At 36.5% G+C, this 22908-nt stretch overlaps 1 long non-coding RNA gene across 1 annotated transcript in view; it reads right to left on the reverse strand.

The window, feature by feature from the left end:
* Positions 1-19165, reverse strand: part of LOC309618326 — a 60208-nt gene extending 41043 nt beyond the window's left edge. The window contains exon 1 of the long non-coding RNA XR_014238414.1: positions 18770-19165. This is a non-coding gene — a long non-coding RNA (uncharacterized lncRNA). The remainder of the gene's footprint in view (positions 1-18769) is intronic.
* Between the last annotated feature and the right edge of the window lie 3743 nt (positions 19166-22908).

Below are 22908 nucleotides of genomic sequence, written 5' to 3' on the forward strand. Positions count from 1 at the left end.
AATAAACATTGTGAAAATGACTCTACTACCCAAAGCAATCTACTGATTCTATGCAATCCCTATCAAATGGCCAATGGCATTTTTTACAGTACTAGAACAAAAAATCTTAAATTTGTATGGAGACACAAAAGACCCCGAATAGCCAAAGCAGTCCTGAGGGGAAAAAAACGGAGCTGGAGGAATCAGACTCCCTGACTTCAGACTATACTACAGTAATCAAGACAATATGGTACTGGCACAAAAACAGAGATGCAGCTCAATGGAATAGGATAGAAAGCCCAGAGATAAATCCACACAACTATGGTCCACTAATCTATGAAAAAGGAGGCAAGGATATACAATGGAGAAAAGACAGTCTCTAGAATAAATTGTTCTGGGAAAACTGGACAGCTACATGTAAAAGAATGAGATTAGAACACTCCGTAACACCATACACAAAAATAAACTCAAAATGGATTAGAGACCTAAATGTAAGACTGGATACTATAAATCTCTTAGAGGAAAACATAGGAAGAACACTCTTTGACATAAATCACAGCAAGATCTTTTTTGATCCACCTCCTAGAGTAATGGAAATAAAAACAAAAATAAACAAATTGGAATTAATGAAAGGTAAAAACTTTTGCAAAACAAAGGAAACTACAAACAAGACAAAAAGACAATCTTCAGAATGGGAGAAAATATTTGCATATGAATCAACAGACAAAGGATTAATCTCCAAAATATATAAACAGCACATGTAGCTCAATATCAAAAAAAACAAACAACCTAATCCAAAAATGAGCAGAAGACCTAAACAGACATTTCACAAAGAAGGCATACAGATTGCCAAGAAGCATATGAAAAGTTGCTCAACATCCCTAATTATTAGAGAAATGCAAATCAAAACTACAATGAGATATCACCTCACACCAGTTAGAATGGGTGTCATCAGAAAATCTACAAACAACAAATGCTGGAGAGGGTGTAGAGAAAAGCAAACCCTCTTGCACTGTTGGCCAGAATGCAAATTGATACAGCCACTATGGAGAACAGTATGGAGGTTGCTTTAAAAACTAAAAATAGAATTATCATATGACCCAGCAATCCCACTACTGAGCATATACCCAGAGAAAACCATAATTCAAAAAGACACATGCACCCCAATGTTCACTGCAGCACAGTTTACAATAGCCAGGTCATGGAAGCAACCTAAATGCCCATCGACAGATGAATGGATAAAGAAGATGTTTTACATATACACAATGGAATATTACTCAGCCATAAAAAGGAACGAAATTGGGTCATTTGTAGAGACGTGGATGAATCTAGAGACTATCATACAGAGTGAAGTAAGTCAGAAAGAGAAAAACAAATATCGTATATTAACGCATATACGTGGAACCTAGAAAAATGGTACAGATGAACCGGTTTGCATGGCAGAAATTGAGACACAGATGTAGAGTACAAACGTATGGACACCAAGGGGTGAAAGCAGCAGGGGGGTGTGGTTGTGCTGTGATGAATTTGGAGATTGGGATTGACATATATACACTAATATGTATAAAATGGATAACTAGTAAGAACCTGCTGTATACAAAAATAAAATAATATTGAAATAAAATCAAAAGATACATCCTATTGTGTGAACCTTAAAAATTATATAAAATTTGGATATTACTGCAGATTAATAAAATTTGATTGGAACATAAAAAAAAATAATCTTCCAACAACCAAAAACCCAGGACCAGTTGTCTTCACAGGTGAATTCAATCAAACATTTAGAGAAGAGTTAACGCCAATCCTTCTCAAACTCTTCCAAAATATAGCAGAAGGAGGAACACTCCCAAACTCATTCTACGAGGCCACCATTACCCTGATACCAAAACCAGACAAAGATGTCACAGAAAAAGAAAACTATAGGCCAATATCACTGATGAACATAGATGCAAAAATCCTCAACAAAATACTAGCTAGCAGAACCCAAAAGCACATGAAAAGGATCCTACATCATGATCAAGTGGGATTTATCCCAGGAATGCAAGGATTCTTCAATATATGCAAATCAATCAATGTGATACACCATATTAACAAATTGAAGAATAAAAACCATATGATAATCTCAAAAGATGCAGACAACCTTTGCACAAAATTCAACACCCATTTATGATAAAATCCTCCAGAAAGTGGGCATAGAGGGAACATACATCAACATAATAAATGCCATATATGAGAAACCCACAGCCAACATAATTCTCAATGGTCAAAAATGGAAACCATTTCCTCTAAGATCAAGAACAAGACAAGGGTGCTCACTCTCACCACTATTATTCAACATAATTTTGGAAGTTATAGCCACAGCCATCAGAGAAGAAAAAGAGATAAATGTAATCCAAATCAGAAAAGGTGAAGTAAAACTGTCCCTGTCTGCAGATGACATGATACTATATATAGAGAATCTTACCAATGCTACCAGAAGACTACTAGAGCTCATCAATGAATTTGGTAAAGTAGCAGGATACAAAATTAGTGCACAGAAATCTCTTGCATTCCTATACACTAACAACAAAAATTCCAAAAGAGAAATTAAGGAAACTCTCCCATTTACCATTGCAACAAAAAGAGTAAAATACCTAGGAATAAACCTACCTAAGGAGACAAAAGACCTGTATGCAGAAAACTATGACACTGATGAAAGTAATTAAAGATGATACAAACAGATGGAGAGATATACCATATTCTTGGATTGGAAGAATCAACATTGTGAAAATGACTATACTACACAAAGCAATCTACAGATTTAATGCAAACTCTATCAAACTACCAGTGACATTTTTCACAGAACTAGAACAAAACATTTTACAGTTTATATGGAAACACAAAAGACCCTGTAGAGCCAAAGCAATCTTGAGAAAGAAAAACGGAGCTGGAAGAATCAGGCTCCCTGACTTCAGACTATACTACAAAGCTACAGTGATCAAGACAGTATGATACTGTCACAAAAACAGAAATATAGATCAACGGAACAGGATAGAAAGCCCAGAGATAAACCCACGCACATATGGTCACTTTATCTTTGACAAAGGAGGAAAGAATATACAATGGAGAAAAGACAGCCTCTTCAATAAGTGGTGCTGGGAAAACTGGACAGCTACATGTAAAAGAATGAAGTTAGAACACTTCCTAACACCATACACAAAAATAAACTCAAAATGGATTAAAAACCTAAATGTAATGTCAGACACTATAAACTCTTAGAGGACAACACTCTATGACATAAATCACAGCAAGATCCTTTTTGACCCACCTCCTAGATTAATGTAAATAAAAACTAAAATAAAGAAATGGGACCAAATGAAACTTAAAAGCTTTTGCACAGCAAAGGAAACCATAAACAAGATGAAAAGACAGCCCTCAGAATGGGAGAAAATATTTGCAAATGAAGCAACTGACAAAGGATTAATCTCCAAAATTTACAAGCAGCTCATGCAGCTCAATATCAAAAAAACAAACAGCCCAATCCAAAAATGGGCAGAAGACCTAAATAGACCTTTCTCCAAAGAAGATATACAGATTGCCAAAAAACACATGAAAGGATGCTCAACATCACTAATCATTAGAAAAATGCAAATTGAAACCACAGTGAGGTATCACCTCACACCGGTCAGAATGGCCTTCATCTAAATATCTAAAAACAGCAAATGCTGGAGAGGGTGTGGAGAAAAGGGAACCATCTTGCACTGTTGGTGGGAATGTAAATTGATACAGTCACTATGGAGAACAGTATGGAGGTTCCTTAAAAAGCTAAAAATAGAACTACCATATGACCCAGCAATCCCGCTACTGGGCATATACCCTGAGAAAACCATAATTCAAAAAGAGACATGTATCCCAATGTTCATTGCAGCACTATTTACAATAGCCAGGACATGAAAGCAAGCTAAATGTCCATCAACAGATGAATGGTTAAAGAAGATGTGGCTCATATATACAATGGAATATTATTCGCCATAAAAGGAAACGAAATTCAGTTATTTGTAGTGAGGTGGATGGACCTAGTGTCTGTCATACAGAGTGAAGTAAGTCAGAAAGAGAAAAAAAAATACTGTATGCTAATGCATATACATGGAACCTAAAACAAAATGGTTCTGATGAGCCTAGTGGCAGGACAGTAATAAAGACGCAGATGTAAAGAATGGACTTGAGGACATGGAGTGGGGGAAGGGGAAGCTGGGACGAAGTAAGAGAGTAGCATTGACTTATATACACTACAAAATGTAAAATAGATAGCTAGTGGGAAGCAGCTGCATAGCACAGGGAGATCAGCTGTGTGCTTTTTGAACACCTAAAGTGGTGGGATAGGGAGGGCGAGAGAGAGGCTCAAGAGGGAGGGGATATGGGGATATATGTATACATATAGATGATTCCCTTTGTTATCCAGCAGAAACTAACCCAACATTGTAAAACAATTATACTCCAATAAAAATGTTAAAAAAATAAAAAAGAACTTTTAGTTAGGACACCATAAAGAGAAGACAAGCCACAGGGTATCCAGTATATATGAAAAACTACTGATAAACTAACATTAGGGGAACAACATGCTGATGTACTGCCAAGTAGTATAAATATATAAAACAGTACTCATCTGCATTAACAATCAGGCCAATAATTAAAATATAAATTATATCAGTACAAACTCATCAGATTGGCAAAAAGAAGCTAAAAATCTGACAAAATGAAGTGTTGACAATGAGATAGTGCAAAGGCATTATAAATTAGCAGAATCACTTTGGAACTATTTGGAATTATCTAATAAAGTTAAAGATGTGAATACCTTATAATTACACATTTCTACTCTTTAGAAATATGTTCCAATAAAAGTCTCTCATGAGGATATATATATAAAAGAATATTAGCAGCATTACTGTTCATAATATTCATCAACAGTAGAATAGATAAATAATGATGTTTTCAGACAGTGGGATATTACATAACAAAGACATGTGAAAGCAGCTCACATAACAATATGAATGTGTCTCACAAAAAAATATTGAGTGAAAGAAAAAAGAATCAAAAGAATATATAACTGTTCCATTTATATAGCTTGATAACTGACAAACTAAACAATATTTTTTAGGTAAGTATGTGTAAATGATTAAAAACTATGAAGAAAAACAGGAAAATGATTATAATAGAAGCCAGGATAGTGCTTACCTCTAGGCGTAGGAAGGGTGTTTTTTTCTGGACACATGGAGTTCTTCTAAGATCTTACACTGAGCATATGTGTTTTATGTATACTTCTGCATATATGATACATTTCAAAAAAAAAATTTAATGAACATGTGTGGTATATTATATTGACCAGGGCCATGAGTTTGGCCATTGTTTTAGAGCAAATAACTTTATTGTACTTCAAAACCTATTGGGAGTTGTTTAACATCTGCATGTTAGTATTAGAAGATAACTGTCTTTCAAACAGAAATAAAATTAGGAAACCATCTTGGTCATCATAACACAACTAAAATAACTGAATCCAGAGATGATAATTAACTTGCACAAAGTAGAATAACTAGTGGCAGAGACTAGACTAAACTCCCACCGACTGGGACAAGGAGATATTCAATCATTGACATTAATCCTGAGAAAGTCTCTAAAGTCAGGTATCATATCTTGTCCATACTAATAAAGGGTTCTTTACACTTGGAATGTTGTGTATCCTTTGCCCTAGTTGCTTGCCCATATCGTAGATCATTTGATGTAGCACGTTAACCCATCCAAACAAATGCCATACATTTGTAGTTTCTTAGGGAATAAAATAGTTTTTACCTAAACAGAATATGATTGGAAAAGAAAAAAATATTGCTCCGCATTTCAACTTACTCAAATGAGGAATTCTTCCTATAACTCATTATCTTCCCCACATGAGAGGGACATGAGTTTTTTTAACCTTAGTTTGATTCTTTTTCTAACTCATTGTTTCTCAAATGTTGTCTTTGGACTCATTCACATCAAAACCAATTGGAACCTGAAACATTAAAAATGTAGGTACTTAAACTTTAGCCTGGCCATAGCATAGTCTAGTAGAATCCTTGAGGAAGAAACTCAAAAATCTTCATTTTAAACAAGCTCTCCAGATGATTTTTATGCTCAATAAATTGGTAGAGTTCTACCCAAGTATATTTTCTAGGAACTCATGATTTATTACTTTAATCTGATATGTTTTATTATTTAATGCCTTTGATGACAAAGCAGCAGAACTTTCTTGTGATATTATTTAATGTATGTGTCACACTTAAAGAAAGAAAATTTGATCTTATTCAATCTTATACCTGTCTCCCTTTTTTAAAATCCTAGCGCTGTAGCTGCATAGAAGCATAGTTTGTCCCAGTTGCAGGAAACATTAGGGATCAGTTAATTGAACCTCATCATTTATTTTATGGCTAAAAAAACAAACCCCAAAGATGGGGACTTACTTGCTAAGGTCATACAAAGAGTTAGTGTCTGGTCCCATACCAGAACTCAGTCGCCTTGGCCTAAGAACAGTGATTTTCTTTTTAAAGCATGAGTGTGTACAAAATCTAGTAGGTGATATGCAATGGCAAAAATAAGGTCTTTGTATGAGTTTTGTGGGAAGACTATGACTTGATTTTAAAAGGTATTTAACTTCTATTCATTAATTCCATTATATGAACTTTTTAGTATAAATTATATAATATTTCACTTGATCAATGTACTATAATAAATAGTAGTTTCACTATGCTTTATTTCTACCTTAATTCATTCTAAAAAGAAGTTGTCTGTTTACAGAAAAAAAAAATATACATAGGATGCCAAGATTTAAAATAGCTGAGACAATTATGGCTTATTTTCATTTGCTCTGTCATTAGAAAAAGAGATTTGGAGTCTACCTAAATAATCTCCAGGATTCCAACTTTATAACTTTAGTCAAGATGTTCTGTAAATGGAGAGGAGAGAGGGGAATGGGATGTGTTAAAAAGTGACTTTATCTTTCATTATTTCTCAAAGATTGAGAAAAAAAAGAAAAAAAATTTGTAGGCATATTATTTCTTCTCAGCGTACTGCAATTGGGCCTCTGTACCTATCACTTAGATACTGTTCTTGTCTAGGACAATAATAACTTCCTACACATCGAATCCTAAAGGTGAGATCTTTTATCCTACTTAATTTATTGGCAGTAGTCAACATATTTGGCCACCCTCTCCTTCTTTAAACATATTCTTTTCTGGGTTTCTGTGGTAACATCCTGTGATGGTTAATTTTACATGTCAATATGGCTAGGCCATGGTGCCCTGATATTTATTTGGTAAGACAAGTCCACATGTTGCTGTAAAGGTATTTTTAGATGAAATTCATATATAAATCAGTAGATTTGAGATTAATATATAAATCAGTAGATTTTGAGTAAAACACGTCACTCTCCATAATGCAGGTGGGTGTCATCCAATTAGTTGAAGGCCTTGAGAAAAAAAAAATGAAGTTCTCCTAAGGAGGAGGAAATTCTGCCAAAAAACTGCCTTCAGACTCAAGCGGGAATATCAACTCTTTCCTTGGGTCTTCAACCTGCTGGCTTTGGACTTGCCAGCCTCCACATATCCACATTCTCTCTCTCTCTCTCTCTCTCTCTCCTCTCTCTCTCTCTCTCTCTATCTCACACATACACACACACATACACACACAATAGGATATAAACTATTCTGTTTTTCTGCAGACTCCTGAGTAATGCACACTCCTTCCCACTTTGTTGGCCACAACCATTCAGTTTCTTTGTCGGCTCCTCTTCCTCTGTCTGGCTTCCAAAATGTTAGTGTGCCCAGGACCCACTTCTCTGTCAACATGTTCTCTCCAGCAGACAGCTGCCTATTCCAGGGTTTTAAATATTATATAAACACTAAAGACTCTCAGATCTCCAGCCTTGATCTCTTTCTAGAACTCCAGGGAACAGGTTGATCCATCCAATAGGTATTGCAAAATTAACGTGGCCAAAAACAAACTCTTGATTTCCTCCTCCAGACCTGCTGCTTGCCCAATATTTTCTCTCCCAATAAAAGGAACAATCATTCACACGTTGCCTTCCCTCATTCCTAACATCTAATCCATAAACAAGTTCCATCAACTCTACATGCAAACATATTTCCTATCTGTGCCCTTTTCTGCAAATTACTGTCATCTCTTGCCTGAATTGTTCCATAGACCCCTAACTTATCTGTTCCAGCTTCCAATTATTCATTCTACACACAAAGCAAGCTGAGTAATCATGTTCTCAGTGATAAATGATAAATCAAATGATGTTACTCCCTTACTTAAAAGCCTCCAATGGCTTCTGACTTCATATAAAGTAAAAACCAAGCTCTTCACCACAAAGTAACTGGCCCCTGCCCAGCTCTTTGACCTCTTCTCTACCATTCTGCATTGTCTTCTACATTCCAACATTCTTTCTCTATTTTTAACAGCAGGCTTGCTTCCCTCTAAAGCCTTTGTCAGAGTGGTCCCCTTTGCTCAGAATGCTTCTTTTGCCATATCTCCACATGCTTGAACTTCCATTTAAACATTAGGTTAAATATTAGCTCTGCAGTGCGGCCATCCTTGACCACCCAATCTTTAATAATCACCCAGTCTCTCCCTGTCATGTCACTGCTTGAATTCTCTGCATAGCACATAACACTCTGATATTTTCCCTTTGTTTTTAATGTTTATATTTCCATTTTCCCCACTTAGATGCAAGTTCATGAGCAGAGACATTGTTCATCTTTTTCACAGCATTATCCCAGGTACCCAGGACAGTATCCAACATGGATCACATAGCCAATAAAGAAGAATGAAGTAAAAAAGACTAAAAGCATAGGTGGCACAATGTTAACAGTCGTTAATTTGGGAAAATGGAAATACAGATATTTGGTATATCATCTTTTTAGCTTTTCTGTATTTTTAGAATATTTCAGAATTGTGTGTAGATAGAGGTATAATTTGAAGAATCATTTGAAAGAAGCAGCTTGTCTTATTACTGCCAGCACTTGTCACCCTGAACTGGAATGTAATCTCACGGAAAGAAAGAGCTGTGTTAGTGATGCTGCATGAAGTCTAGACTGAAAATTAGGAGCTGGGGCTTGCAGTTTCTATCTAAAGAGAGATGGTACACTTCCTAGAGCTCTTACAGACTGAGAAGGGTCACCCCCACTACTGCCTTCCAGTTTTGCATAAAATTGAGAAATGCTTGGGGTCCATGATAATTAGATGCAGTGTGTGAAGGATGTTCAGTTGTAGAAGTCTAGCCCAGTGGAGAGAGCACCATCCTCAAGCCAGGTGACCTGGCCTCTTCCACCAGCTAGATGGGGGGTAGGGGATGGGGAAGGCATTCAGAAAGGAACTCTACCTTTGTGTATGTGTGTGTGTGTGTGTGTCCATTTTCCTCTTTTACAAAAATGAGGGAGTTAAATAAAACTATCCTTTTTCTAAATAATTTCAGTTTCAGTTTTTATTACCCCAACATTTTTAGAATTTTATTTAAAAATATCTGGTACTTCAGCCAAAATTTTCAACTCCATAAGGTACATTAATACTGAAATTTTGTAATCTAGACCCTGGCTATTAAAATGTATCTGTGGACCAGCAACACTGGCATACTCCGGGAGCTTTGTAGAGATGGGAACTTTTAAGCCCCACTCAGACCTAATTAATCTGAATCTACATTTTAACAGGCTCCCCAGGTGATTCCTATCCACATTAAGAAGTTAGTGTGCTAATCTACAGCACATACAGTTTCTGCATGAGCTGACTTCACTAATCAAACCTGCTTAACAAAAACCTGGTGACTTTTATCACAATGATATTTAAATTTGTACCACATTTAAAATTTTCTTGTATATACATTATTCTGCTAAATCTTCACAACAGTACCATTAAGTTGTTAAGCAGTTCTTATTGTCACCAAATTACCGATGAGAAAAGTGATATTAAGGTGAAATGATATGCCCAAATCACACAGCAAATCGTGACAGAGGCTATGAATCTGAGGAATACATGTCACTGATATTACTGTTAGGATGGAAGATGCCTTAGCAACATTCCCCCAACCCATACAGTTTATAGCATGTTAGAGAGAACTGCTAGGGCTGCTGCTCAATATAGAACCTTAAAATTCCCGTAGGTACTGAAAAATAAATCACATTCTCCAAGTCATTCTGAGTTGAGCTAAAAATTCAATTATCACCTCACTAGCTGACATCGTAAATCTACCAATTCCCAGAAACTAAGTGATAACCTTAAAGGCACTGTCTCCACTGAGCTATGACCTTCTCCTTCTGAAGTTTCTCAGCACAAGCCCTTGGAGCTCTGACTTGAGTTAGAATGTCAAGCAGAAAAACTTGGATTCAAATCCTCACCCTGACTCTTTCTTACTAGATATGACACATAGGTGAATTATTTAGCCTCTTTGAGCCTTAGATTCCAATTCTATAGGCTGGAGATGGTTTACCTGTCTGTAAAGGTATTAGGAAACCATTGACTGAAACCACACACTTTGGCCAGGCACAGCAATAACCACTTGCATGAGTTGTCTCACAATAGAAGGTCCCCATAAGGAACATGGTGCGGCTGCCGAAAAGTAACTGGGAGAATTTGGGAGTGGTCAAAAGGAGGCAGGAGATGCAAGCCCATAATATGTCCCGCCAACCTCCCAGATTCTAGCTCATGCTAGAATCCATCTTGGCTGAGAGATGCATGCTCCACCAAAAAGGACCCTAGGTCAGACCAAATATGGGCACAGGCAAGATGATTGGCCAGAGACAACCCAGAAACTAACCCCATCACCATAAAACCTGAGACTGTGAGCCACATGGCAGAGCAGTTCTCCTGGGTTCCCTTACACTGCTGCTCTCTGCCTGCGTGCCCCTTCCCAATAAAGTCTTTTGCCTTGTTAGCACATGTGTCTCAGACACTTCATTTCTGAGTGTTAGACAAGAGCCCACTCTCCAGCCCTGGGAGGGGGTCCACCTTCCAGTAACAAAGGTGTTAGAATCAGAGGAGATAAAACATGCACCGTGTTTAACACAATCTTTAGCTCCCAGTACATAGACCATAATGATAGGTATTGTTCACCTCTCAAAGAAAGTTTTCTCATCTTCAAATTGGTTATTGAACTGAACAATCTCTAAAGTTCCTCCATTTCTGACATTTGAAAAGTTTAACTCATGTTTACACTTCATGTTTTAACACTTCATCCAGAATTCAGAGCTTACCCTCATTTAAAAAAGAAAAAAAAAATGTTTTGTATGATTGAAATATGAAATTGTTTCCTGATTGAATGAGATTTCAAGAACATGTAGAGGACACAGACTGGAGAAGTTATTATATGTCGATTTGAATCCTATAAATTCAGTGACATGGGCCATGCAAAAAAAAAGAAAAGAAAAGAAAAGAAAAAGAAAAACTACGTCCTTTAAATCACTAAAGTTTTTAAACTACTTTTTCTAAATTGGAAGAATGAATATCAATAGACACTGACGTTACCTGAAAAGATCACAAAAATGCTAAGAGCTAGAGTAGCAGTAGTATGTATTATATTCTGCAGCATCAGGCCTCCCAAAGAACAGGGCAGCTGACTGAAGAGAGGCATTTCCCAGTTGGACTCATCATGTGCTACAAGAAAAAGGCAGTTATTTATTTACCTTCTTATTTATTTAGATATGAGCCTGCCCTTGAAGATTATAAATAGTTTATTCCTAAAAGAAAAGAAAAGAGAAAGCAGAATAAAAGCCCTACAGCATAGTCACCCTGTGCTCTTTTACTGCAATAGTAATGAGAATGGGGCTCTCCACCTCTACCTCCACTGAGCATAACTTCCTGTAGAAACACTTCCATGTGGGCCTTAAAGATCTACATTTTCTCTTTCTGGATCACTGTTATTGTTCTTATTGTGGCCCAACTGACCCTAAAGGATGAATCAGAATAGTACATAGAACATTTCTTATTCTTTGATCTTAGAGTAGAATTTCAGATTCTTCTCTTTAATCGTCTTATATGTTGTTTGAAAAAAGAAACTTTTTTATTCTTATGGAAAATAAGAACCAGAAGAAATGAGTACATTTCCTCACTGGATAGTTGATCATCTTTCTCCAGGAAGATGCCATGGCTCTATCCTCTGTTGTCTAATTACTTTTTGGCAAAAGTCTAAAAATGTGATAAAGGAAACTAACAACAAAAAATAACCTTCTTTCAGATACCTAAGTATGTATTGTTGGTGTTCTGCACTCAGGGGAACAGATGCCACTGTATATAATTCCATCACCAAATTAAGTTTGTCTTTAAGAAACAAAGAAATCTACCATATCCCCTTCCTAACCTAATTCTAAAAAGAATGTGTGTAAAAGGAATCAAAAAAAAAAAAAAAAAGATTTCAGGGTCAACTCTGATTTTGCCATTCAATCATTATTTTAATCACCATTTACTAAATGCTCACCCTTTGTCAGAGCTTGGGCTGTGTTTGGAAATAGAATAAATAAAACAAACAAAAAACAAAACAAAGCAAATAAACAAACCAAATAATAATTATAATACCTTTCGTGGTTTCAAGGAGCTAAACTTAAGGGGGAGAGAGAAACATTATGAATCAAAACAAAACAAAACAAAATTATTTAAATAGGAACATATTCAAAATACTTTGAAAATACTGGAAATGATTATATCTTGAGGTTGAGAGGAGGACTAAAAAAACCTTCACATAAGGAAGTATACTTTTCTTCACTTTGAGATAACTGGACCCTTTTGCTCTATAATTAACTATATAGACATATCATCTTTTTACCCTTTTTTATTCATTAATTCAAATTTACTGGGCATCTGCTTCCGTGCATTCCAGGGAGTCAGAATTATTGTAACTCATAGAGTGGGAGTGGTCAGAAGGTCCAAAATAAGTGGTCAAGTCAGAATTTGGTTCCAAAACAATCTCACTTTAAGATACCCAGATTCTAACATTATTCTATATATTACCTCTAGCATTGCAGAGAATAGTTATCCCATTAAAGTTTTTCTCAAATTATGGTCCGTAGACCCTGGGGTTTCCTAAGATCTTTTTTAAGGATCCACAAATGCAAAACTCTTTTCATAACAATACTAAGATGTAATTTGCTATTTTTTGTGTTGCTATTTATACTGATGGTGTGGAAGCAGTGGTGGGTAAACTGTTGACACCTTTGCACGAATCAAGACAGGGAGACAAAACTGTACGAGAAGTTATGGTTTCACTGCCACACATAAACAGTGAAAAAAATGAGACAGTTTTACTTAGAATGTCCTTGGTGAAGAAGTATATGTTGCTAGTGTTATTAAATCTTGACCTTTGAGAATATACATTTTTAATATTCTGTATGAAAAAATAGAAAGTACAACTAAAGCACCTCTATTGTGTATTGAAGTACAATAATACCCTTGAGAAACAGAATTGTGAAATTGTTTGAATTGTGGACTGAACTAGCCACCATTTTTACTTCAAAGAGTGATAAACAGACAAACTCTGACTATTCAAACTTGAAATATTTGACAGATGTTTTCTCAAAAATAAATAAATTGAGCCTGTCACATCAAGAAAAACAGTTGCCATTATTTGTTGTCAATGATAAAATTTGCGTTTTCAAGTGAAAATTAAAATTTTGAGGAACTTGTATCTGCCACCATGAGCTTGAGACCTTCCCAATGGTTGAGACTTTTCTGATGACATCCTTAGTAATATTGATTAATGTGATTCTTTTTGACATTGTCTAATAAATTATCTCAACATTTGGAAGATCTGCATATCTTAAAAAAATCAATATTTTCCAAATGACCAATACATGATATTACAAAATCATATTTGAGACCAAGATCCATTTCAAGCGAGAGATAGACCAATGAATTTTAAATTTAAGAAGTTCATTGATGTGGTTTCATATTCCACATTAAAAATAATCTCTAAGAAACGAGTTTGTGAAACTTGTGTATATGATCAAAGAAAAATATCCACAATTGTCTGAAAAGGCTATTAAAATATTCCTTCCTTTTCCAACTACCGATATGTATGAGGTGAAATTTGCTTCATATAGTTCAAGGAAAACAACATGCTACAACAAATTCAGTGTAAATGCAGATGAGCTAATACAAATCTTTTCTATTAAGCCAGATATTAAAAATATTTGAAGCAATTTCAAACAATAAAATACTTCTCATTAATTTGGGGGGAAAATATAAATATTTTTCCATAAAATATATTATGTTAACATGTAATAGATTTATTATTATTATTATATGAATTATAAAATACTTTTTTTTAAATGCAATGTTATTTATTTATTTTTTTTAAAGAGACTCCTCTTTTTTCTTTTTAATTTTATTTATTTATTGGCTGTGTTGGGTCTTCGTTTCTGTGCGAGGGCTTCCTCTAGTTGCGGCAAGCGGGGGCCACTCTTCATCGCGGTGCGCGGGCCTCTCACTATCACGGCCTCTCTTGTTGTGGAGCACAGGCTCCAGACGCGCAGGTGCAGTAGTTGTGGCTCACGGGCCTAGTTGCTCCGCGGCATGTGGGATCTTCCCAGACCAGGGCTCGAACCCGTGTGCCCTGCATTGGCAGGCAGAGTCTCAACCACTGCGCCACCAGGGAAGCCCTATAAAATACTTTTAAATATCTTCATTTTAATTCTAGTATGGGAAAATTTGGTACTTTGTCTCTAATAAACAAAAGCTCTTTGGGCTCCTCAACAATTTTTAAGAGTGCAAGGGCATACTGAAACCAAAACATGCAAGAACTGCTTGCCCTATCAGAGATAAAACTATACTATAATGTTTGATTAATTAAACCAGTGTGTTGTTGGTGCAAGAACATTTAAGCACATCAATGAAGAGAATAGAGTCCAGAAAGAGACTCATATATATGATAAGTAAATACTATGATAAAGTTTGCATTTTAAATTAGAAATTATATCAAGAGGGTCTTGACAGGAAACAGATGGCACTGTGAAATGAGGTAATTGAAGAAATTTTAATAAAGGAAATATTTTCAAGGGTATGAGCTGAATTAAGGGAAATTAGTAAGAATAGAGAAGCACCATTTTGCTAGAAACAGTGAGATCCTTTACCATCCTAAGTCTGAAGGTCAAAGAGAAGGGAGTCTGGAAGCTGGGGATTGAACTGTTTCCTTAGTAGCTACAGGAGAGGGCCTCCAGGCAGGCAGGGTGCCCTACAGAAGAGAAATAGTCATTGTCAACCAGCAGGCCAACAAGGAGAGAGCCAGAGGAACCAAACCTCAGTCCTCATCCCTCCTCTGATCTGCTGCTGGTGCCTCCTGTTGGCCAAACCCAACTGAGAGCCAGACCATTCCAGATTTAAAAAGTTGAAAATGGTGGAAAGAGGATCTGGAGGGGCAAGTAGAAGACATCCATCTGTCTACCCCTTTCACTCCTCAACATACCCTCTTATTTTTTACCCAGACTTGTTCAAGCCCATTTACCATTTACATTTAGTAATGGATTGTGGCTGTGCATATCTAATTTTATGGTTCAGTGAATTAAATAATACACAGTTCACTTTAGGCACTTTGGATGGCAGAGTCAGTGTTCCAGCCTCTAAGGGCACTGCTTTAGATGTAGGAAATGGGTCAGGAGAAAACAGAGTCAGATGTCAGGCATCCCTCTTTGGACTTCCTTTTCCACCAGGATATGGAATTTTCAGGTCCTCCCCACCCTGATAGCTTTCTAATGCCTTCACACAGATTTTGAAAAAGTATCTTAGCCAGTTTTTTTGCTTGTTTTTAGTAGGAGGATTGGCCTGATATAACCTACTCTCTCATTACTGTGAACAGAAGTTCTACTCTCAGGTTTTGATTGATGATTTGGTTGTTTATGGATGTCCAGATTGGAAATAATTTCCTGACAGTATAACAGAGACTTTGCTATTGAGAATTTCAACTCAATTTTGATTCCTCTTCTCACTCATTGTTATTGCTTCATTATGTTTTGCCTTTCTTCTGAAAGCTTCCCTTTTTTTTTTTGTTTGTCCCTAATCTTTTGAAATTTCAAGATGATGTGCCTTGGAAAGATCTTTTCTCATCCTTTGTTCAGTCATTTTAAAACCCTTTTAATTAAGAGATATATTCTTTAAATTCAAGAATTTATTTTTTAATTATTTATTTATAATTTCTTCCATTCCATTTTTATTGTTTTCTCTTTTTTTAATTCTCTTACATGGATGTGGATTCAGACTATTCCTTTGCTTTATATTTCCTTTCCCATTTTACATCTGTTTGTCTTTTTACCTTACTTTCTGGAAGAGATCCTTTACTTTATCATCCAAGATTTCTATTGATGTTTTAAGTTTTACTATCATATTTTAAATTTACTTGTTCTCTGAAAGATACTTTTTATAGCATGTTTTTCTTGTTTCATGAAAGGAAAATTATCTTTTATCTTTCTGAAGATATTAATGATTTTCAAAAATCATTCAAATTCTAGTTTTTAAACTCCCTGCATAATCTCTGATTTCTCCAGTTTCATTGTTGGTTTTGTTTATATTGGTTTCTGTCTTTCACGTTAAAGACTTTTTTCAAATTTCTGACAACATGATCTTTGGCTGTCAGCTCATATTAAATAATTTGGCAATAAAAAGATCTTTGGAAGTTTGAGGATATGACTGGGAATTGTTTACTCTGGGTTTCACTATAAGGTGATTTTTTTTCTTTTCTCTGAGGATGGTGATATTCTTCAAGGGAGACTTCCATTCCCCTTCCTACAGATGTAATTTTGGCTTTTAGTGTCCTTGTATTTTAGTACATTATCCCTACCATCAATTGCGCACAGATTCCTGTGGTCCCTAGAATCTCTGTTTGAAGTTTTCCAGAGGATAAACCTCCAGTTCTTTGCCAGCCTGGGTGAGAGCCAATAATAGGGAGAGAATCTGGCAATTAAGTAAGCTTTAAAGAATCTCTCAATTAGAACTTTTTAAACTCCTTATCTTCACCATTATTTTTTAGAGGTGCCTGATTTCAGTTACGAAGTTTTACAAAGCAAATTAATTTGTTAGTGAGCTTATAATAATGCCATCTTAGATTTCAGTTTTCTCAAGTTGACTAATTCAGTTACAACTTGTCTTCCTACTGTCCTGCTTCCAGAAGTTTGTTGGTATTGTTTTCTGTGTAATTCTTCAAGCTTGTCATTGACATTTTTTATAACCTACCATTTTGGTGGAATTTCAGGAGATAGCAGATAAAGGCATGCATTCAAATTATCATCTTTAACTTGATGCCATTGTTTGCTTTTAATAATAAATCATTTTGTACTGTCTAAAAAGTGCATGTATTTATCTGTTAAGTCCATCTGGTCTAATGTGTCATTTAAGGCCAATGTTTCCTTATTGATTTTCTGTCTGGATGATCTATCCATTGATGTAAGTGGGGTGTTAAGTTTCCCATATTATTATTGTATTGCTGTCTGTTTCTCCATTTAGGTTTATTAAGACTTGTTTTGTGGCCTAATATATAATCTATCCTGGAAAATTTTCAATGTGCACTTGAGAAATATGTGTGTACTGTTGCTTTTGGATGGAATAATCTGTTCCATTTCAAGATGGTGATGTAGGAAGATACTGAACTCACCTCCTCCAATGGACACACTGAGTCAGCAGCTACATATGGAATAATTTCCTCTTAAAAGAAATCTAAAGCCTGGATGAGTGATGACTGCACATCAGACAGAAGAAAACCACATCAAAGCTGGTAGGAGAAGCTGGGACACAATATTGCCATAAACCCCACCCTACCTCCTCAACACAGTAACCCCAGCACAGTGATCAGGGGAAAATTCAGAACTGAGAGCTTTTCCCAGGGAAGTGAATGTTCAAATCCCAGATTTCGCACCTCAGCTTTTAATACCTGCACCTGAGAGATGAGCCCCCAAACCATCTAATTTTGTGAAACAACAGGGCCTGTGTCCTGAGAACCACAACACTGTAGTGATCTAAGAAATGGCTCTTAAAGCACTTGTGCACTCATACTCACCTGGCCTGTGGCCCAGCTCAGAAGCAGCCAATCGTTCCCAGACTTAAAGTGAAGGAGGATCACCTGCTTATATTAAAGCACCTGCCTGAGGGGCAGGCATCTAATTTAACACACATATCTAGGAGCCTGCTGAAACACTGCACACTGAAGACCTGTATATTGAAAACTGTAAGACATTAATGAAAGAAATTGAAGAATACACAAATAAATGAAAGACATTCCATGCTAATGGATAGTAAATATTAATATTGTTAAAATGTCTATACTGATTGGAACCAAGATGGCAGAGTAGAAGGACGTGTTCTCACTCCCTCTTGAGAGAACACGAGAATCAAAGCTAGCTGCTGAACAATCATCAACAGGAAGACACTAGAACTCATGAAAATGATAGCCCCCATCCAAAGACAAAGGAGAAACCACAATGAGACGGTAAGAGGAGCACAATCACAGTAAAATCAAATCCCATAACTGCTGGGTGGGTGACTCACAGACTAGAGAACACTTATACCCCAGAAGTCCACCCACTGGAGTGAAGGTTCTGAGCCCCAGGTCAGGCTTCCCAACCTGGGGGTCCGGCAACAGGAGGAGGAATTCCTAGAGAATCAGACTTTGAAGGCTACTGGGATTTGATTGCAGGACGTCGACAGAACTGGGGGAAACAGAGACTCCACTCCTGGAAGGCACACACAAAGTAGTGTGTGCATAGGGACCCAAGGAAAGGAGCAGTGACCCCAGGGGAGACTAAGCCAGACCTACCTGCTGGTGTTGGAGGGTCTCCGGCAGAGGTGGGGGCTGGCTGTGGCTCACTGTGGGGATGAGGACACTGGCAGCAGAAGTTCTGGGAAGTACTCCTTGGCATGAGCCCTCCCAGCGTCCGCCATTAGCCCCACCAAAGAGCCCAGGTAGGCTCCAGTGTTGGGTTGCCTCAGGACAAACAGCCAACAGGGAGGGAACCCAGCCCCACCCATCAGCAGTCAAGTGGATTAAAGTTTTACTGAGCTCCGCCCACCAGAGCAGCTGTCAGCTCTACCCACCACCAGTCCCTCCCATTAGGAAACTTGCATAAGCCTCTTAGATCGTCTCATCCACCACAGGGCAGACAGCAGAAGCAAGAAGAACTACCATCCTGCAGCCTGTGGAACAAAAATAACATTCACAGAAAGAGAGAGAAGATGAAAAGGCAGAGGGCTATGTACCAGATAAAGGAACAAGATAAAACCCAAAAAAACAACTAAATGAAGTGGAGATAGGCAACCTTCCAGAAAAAAGAATTCAGAATAATGATAGTGAAGATGATCCAGGACCTCGGAAAAAGAATGGAGGCAAAGATCGAGGAGATGCAAGAAATGTTTAACAAAGACTAGAAGAACCAAAGAACAAACAAACAGAGATGAACAATACAAAAACTGAAATGAAAACTACACTAGAAGGAATCAATAGAAGAATAACTGAGGCTGAAGAACGGATGAGTGACCTGGAAGACAGAATGGTGGAATTCACTGCTGCGGAACAGAATAAAGAAAAAAGAATGAAAAGAAATAAAGACAGCCTAAGAGACCTCTTGGACAACATTAAATGCAACAACATTCACATTATAGGGGTCCCAGAAAGAGAAGAGAGAGAAAAGGACCATAGAAAAATATTTGAAGACATTATAGTCGAAAACTTCCTTAACATGGGAAAGGAAATAGCCACCCAAGTCCCATAAGTGCAGAGAGTCCCATACAGGATAGACCCAAGGAGAAACATGCCGAGACACATAGTAATCAAAATGGCAAAAATTAAAGACAAAGAAAAATTATTGAAAGCAGCAAGGGAAAAATGACAAATAACATACAAGGGAACTCCCATAAGGTTAACAGCTGATTTCTCAGCACAAACTCTATAAGCCAGAAGGGAGTGGCATGATATACTTAAAGTAATGAAAGAGAAGAACTTACAACCAAGATTACTCTACCCAGCAAGGATCTCATTCAGGTTCGATGGAGAAATCAAAAGCTTTACAGACAAGCAAAAGCTAAGAGAATTCAGCACCACCAAACCAGCTCTACGACAAATGCTAAAGGAACTTCTGTAAATGGGAAACACGAGAGAAGAAAAGGACCTACAAAAACAAACCCAAAACAATTAAGAAAATGGTCATAGGAACATACATATCAATAATTACCTTAAACATGAATGGGTTAAATGTTCCAACCAAAAGACACAGGCTTGCTGAATGGATACAAAAACAAGACCCATATGTATGCTGTCTACAAGAGACACACTTCAGACCTAGGGACACATACAGACTGAAAGTGAGGGGATGGCAAAAGATACTCCATGCAAATGGAAATCAAAAGAAAGCTGGAGTAGCAATACTCATATCAGATAAGATAGACTTTAAAATAAAGAATGTTACAAGAGACAAGGAAGGACACTACAAAATGATAAAGGAATCAATCCAAGAAGAAGATATAACAATTATAAATATATATGCACCCAACATAGGAGGACCACAATACATAAGGCAACTGCTAACAGCTATAAATGAGGAAATCGACAGTAACACAATAATAGTGGGGGACTTTAACACCTCATTTACACCAATGGGCAGATCATCCAAAATGAAAATAAATAAGGAAACAGAAGCTTTAAATGACACAATAGACCAGATAGATTTAATTGATATTTATAGGACATTCCATCCAAAAACAGCAGATTACACTTTCTGCTCAAGTGCTCACAGAACATTCTCCAGGATAGATCACACCTTGGGTCACAAATCAAGCCTCAGTAAACTTAAGAAAATTGAAATCATATCAAGCATCTTTTCTGACCACAATGCTATGAGATTAGAATTGAATTACAGGGAAAAAAACATTAAAATACAAACACATGGAGGCTAAACAATACCTTACTAAATAACCAAGAGATCACTGAAGAAATCAAAGAGGAAATCAAAAAATACCTAGAAACAAATGACAATGAAAACACGACGATCCAAAACCTATGGGATGCAGCAAAACATTTCTAAGAGGGAAGTTTACAGCTATACAAGCTTACCTCAAGAAACAAGAAAAATCTCAAATAAACAATCTAACCCTACACCTAAAGGAACTGGAGAAAGAAGAACAAACAAAACCCAAAGTTAGCAGAAGGAAAGAAATCATAAAGATCAGAGTAGAAATAAATGAAATAGAAACAAAGAAAACAGTAGCAAAGTTCAATAAAACTAAAAGCTGGTTCTTTGAGAAGATAAACAAAATTGATAAACCATTAGCCAGACTCATCAAGAAAAAGAGGGAGAGGACTCAAATCAATAAAATTTGAAATGAAAAAGGAGAAGTTACAACAGACACCACAGAAATACAAAGCATCCTAAGAGACTACTACAAACAACTCTATGTCAATAAAATGGACAACCTGGAAGAAATGGACAAATTCTTAGAAAGGTATAACCTTCCAAGACTGAACCAGGAAGAAATAGAAAATATGAACAGACCAATCACAAGTAATGAAATTGAAACTCTGATTAAAAATCTTCCAACAAACAAAAGTCCAGGAACAGATGGCTTCACAGGTGAATTCTATCAAACATTTAGAGAAGAGCTAACAGCCAGCCTTCTCAAACTCTTCCAAAAACTTGCAGAGGAAGGAACACTCCCAAACTCATTCTATGAGGCCACCATCACCCTGATACCAAAACCAGACAAAGATACTACAAAAAATGAAAATTACAGACCAATATCACTGATGAATATAGATGCAAAAATCCTCAACACAATACTAGCAAACAGAATCCAACAACACATTAAAAGGATCATACACCATGATCAAGTGGGATTTATCTCAGGGATGCAAGGATTCTTCAATATACGCAAATCAATCAATGTAATACACCATATTAACAAATTGAAGGAGAAAAACCATATGATCATCTCAATAGATGCAGAAAAAGCTTTGGACAAAATTCAACACCGATTTATGATAAAAACTCTCCAGAAAGTCGGCATAGAGGGAACCTACATCAACATAATAAAGGCTATATATGACAAACCAAAGCAAACATCGTTCTCAATGGTGAAAAACTGAAAGCATTTCCTCTAAGAACAGGAATAAGACAAGGTTGTCCACTCTCACCACTATTATTCAACATAGTTTTGGAAGTCTTAACCACAGCAATCAGAGAAGAAAAAGAAATAAAAGGAATACAAATTGGAAAAGAAGAAGTAAAACTGTAACTGTCTGCAGATGACATGATACTATACATAGAGAATCCTAAAGAGGCCACCAGAAAACTACTAGAGCTAATCAATGAATTTGGTAAAGTAACAGGATACAAAATTAATGCACAGAAATCTCTTGCATTCCTATACACTAATGTTGAAAAATCTCAAAGAGAAATTAAGGAAACACTCCCATTTACCATTGCAACAAAGAGAATAAAATACCTAGGAATAAACCTATCTAGGGAGACAAAAGACCTGTATGCAGAAAACTATAAGACACTGATGAAAGAAATTAAAGATGATACCAATAGATGGAGAGATATACCATGTTCTGGGATTGGAAGAATCAATATTGTGAAAATGACTCTACTACCCAAAGCAATCTACAGATTCAATGCAATCCCTATCAACTTACCAATGGCATTTTTTTACAGAACTAGAACAAAAAATCTTAAAATTTGTATGGAGGCACAAATGACCCCGAATAGCCAAAGCAGTCTTGAGGGAAAAAAAAGGAGCTTGCAGAATCAGACTCCCTGACTTCAGACTATACTATAAAGCTACAGTAATCAAGACAATATGGTACTGGCACAGAAACAGAAACATAGATCATTGGAACAGGATAGAAAGCCCAGAGATAAACCCACGCACCTATGGTCAACTAATCTATGACAAAGGAGCCAA

The sequence above is a fragment of the Balaenoptera borealis genome, assembly GCF_965194805.1.
Source record: "Balaenoptera borealis genome assembly, chromosome: 20".
In the NCBI taxonomy this organism is placed as follows: Eukaryota; Metazoa; Chordata; class Mammalia; order Artiodactyla; family Balaenopteridae; genus Balaenoptera; species Balaenoptera borealis.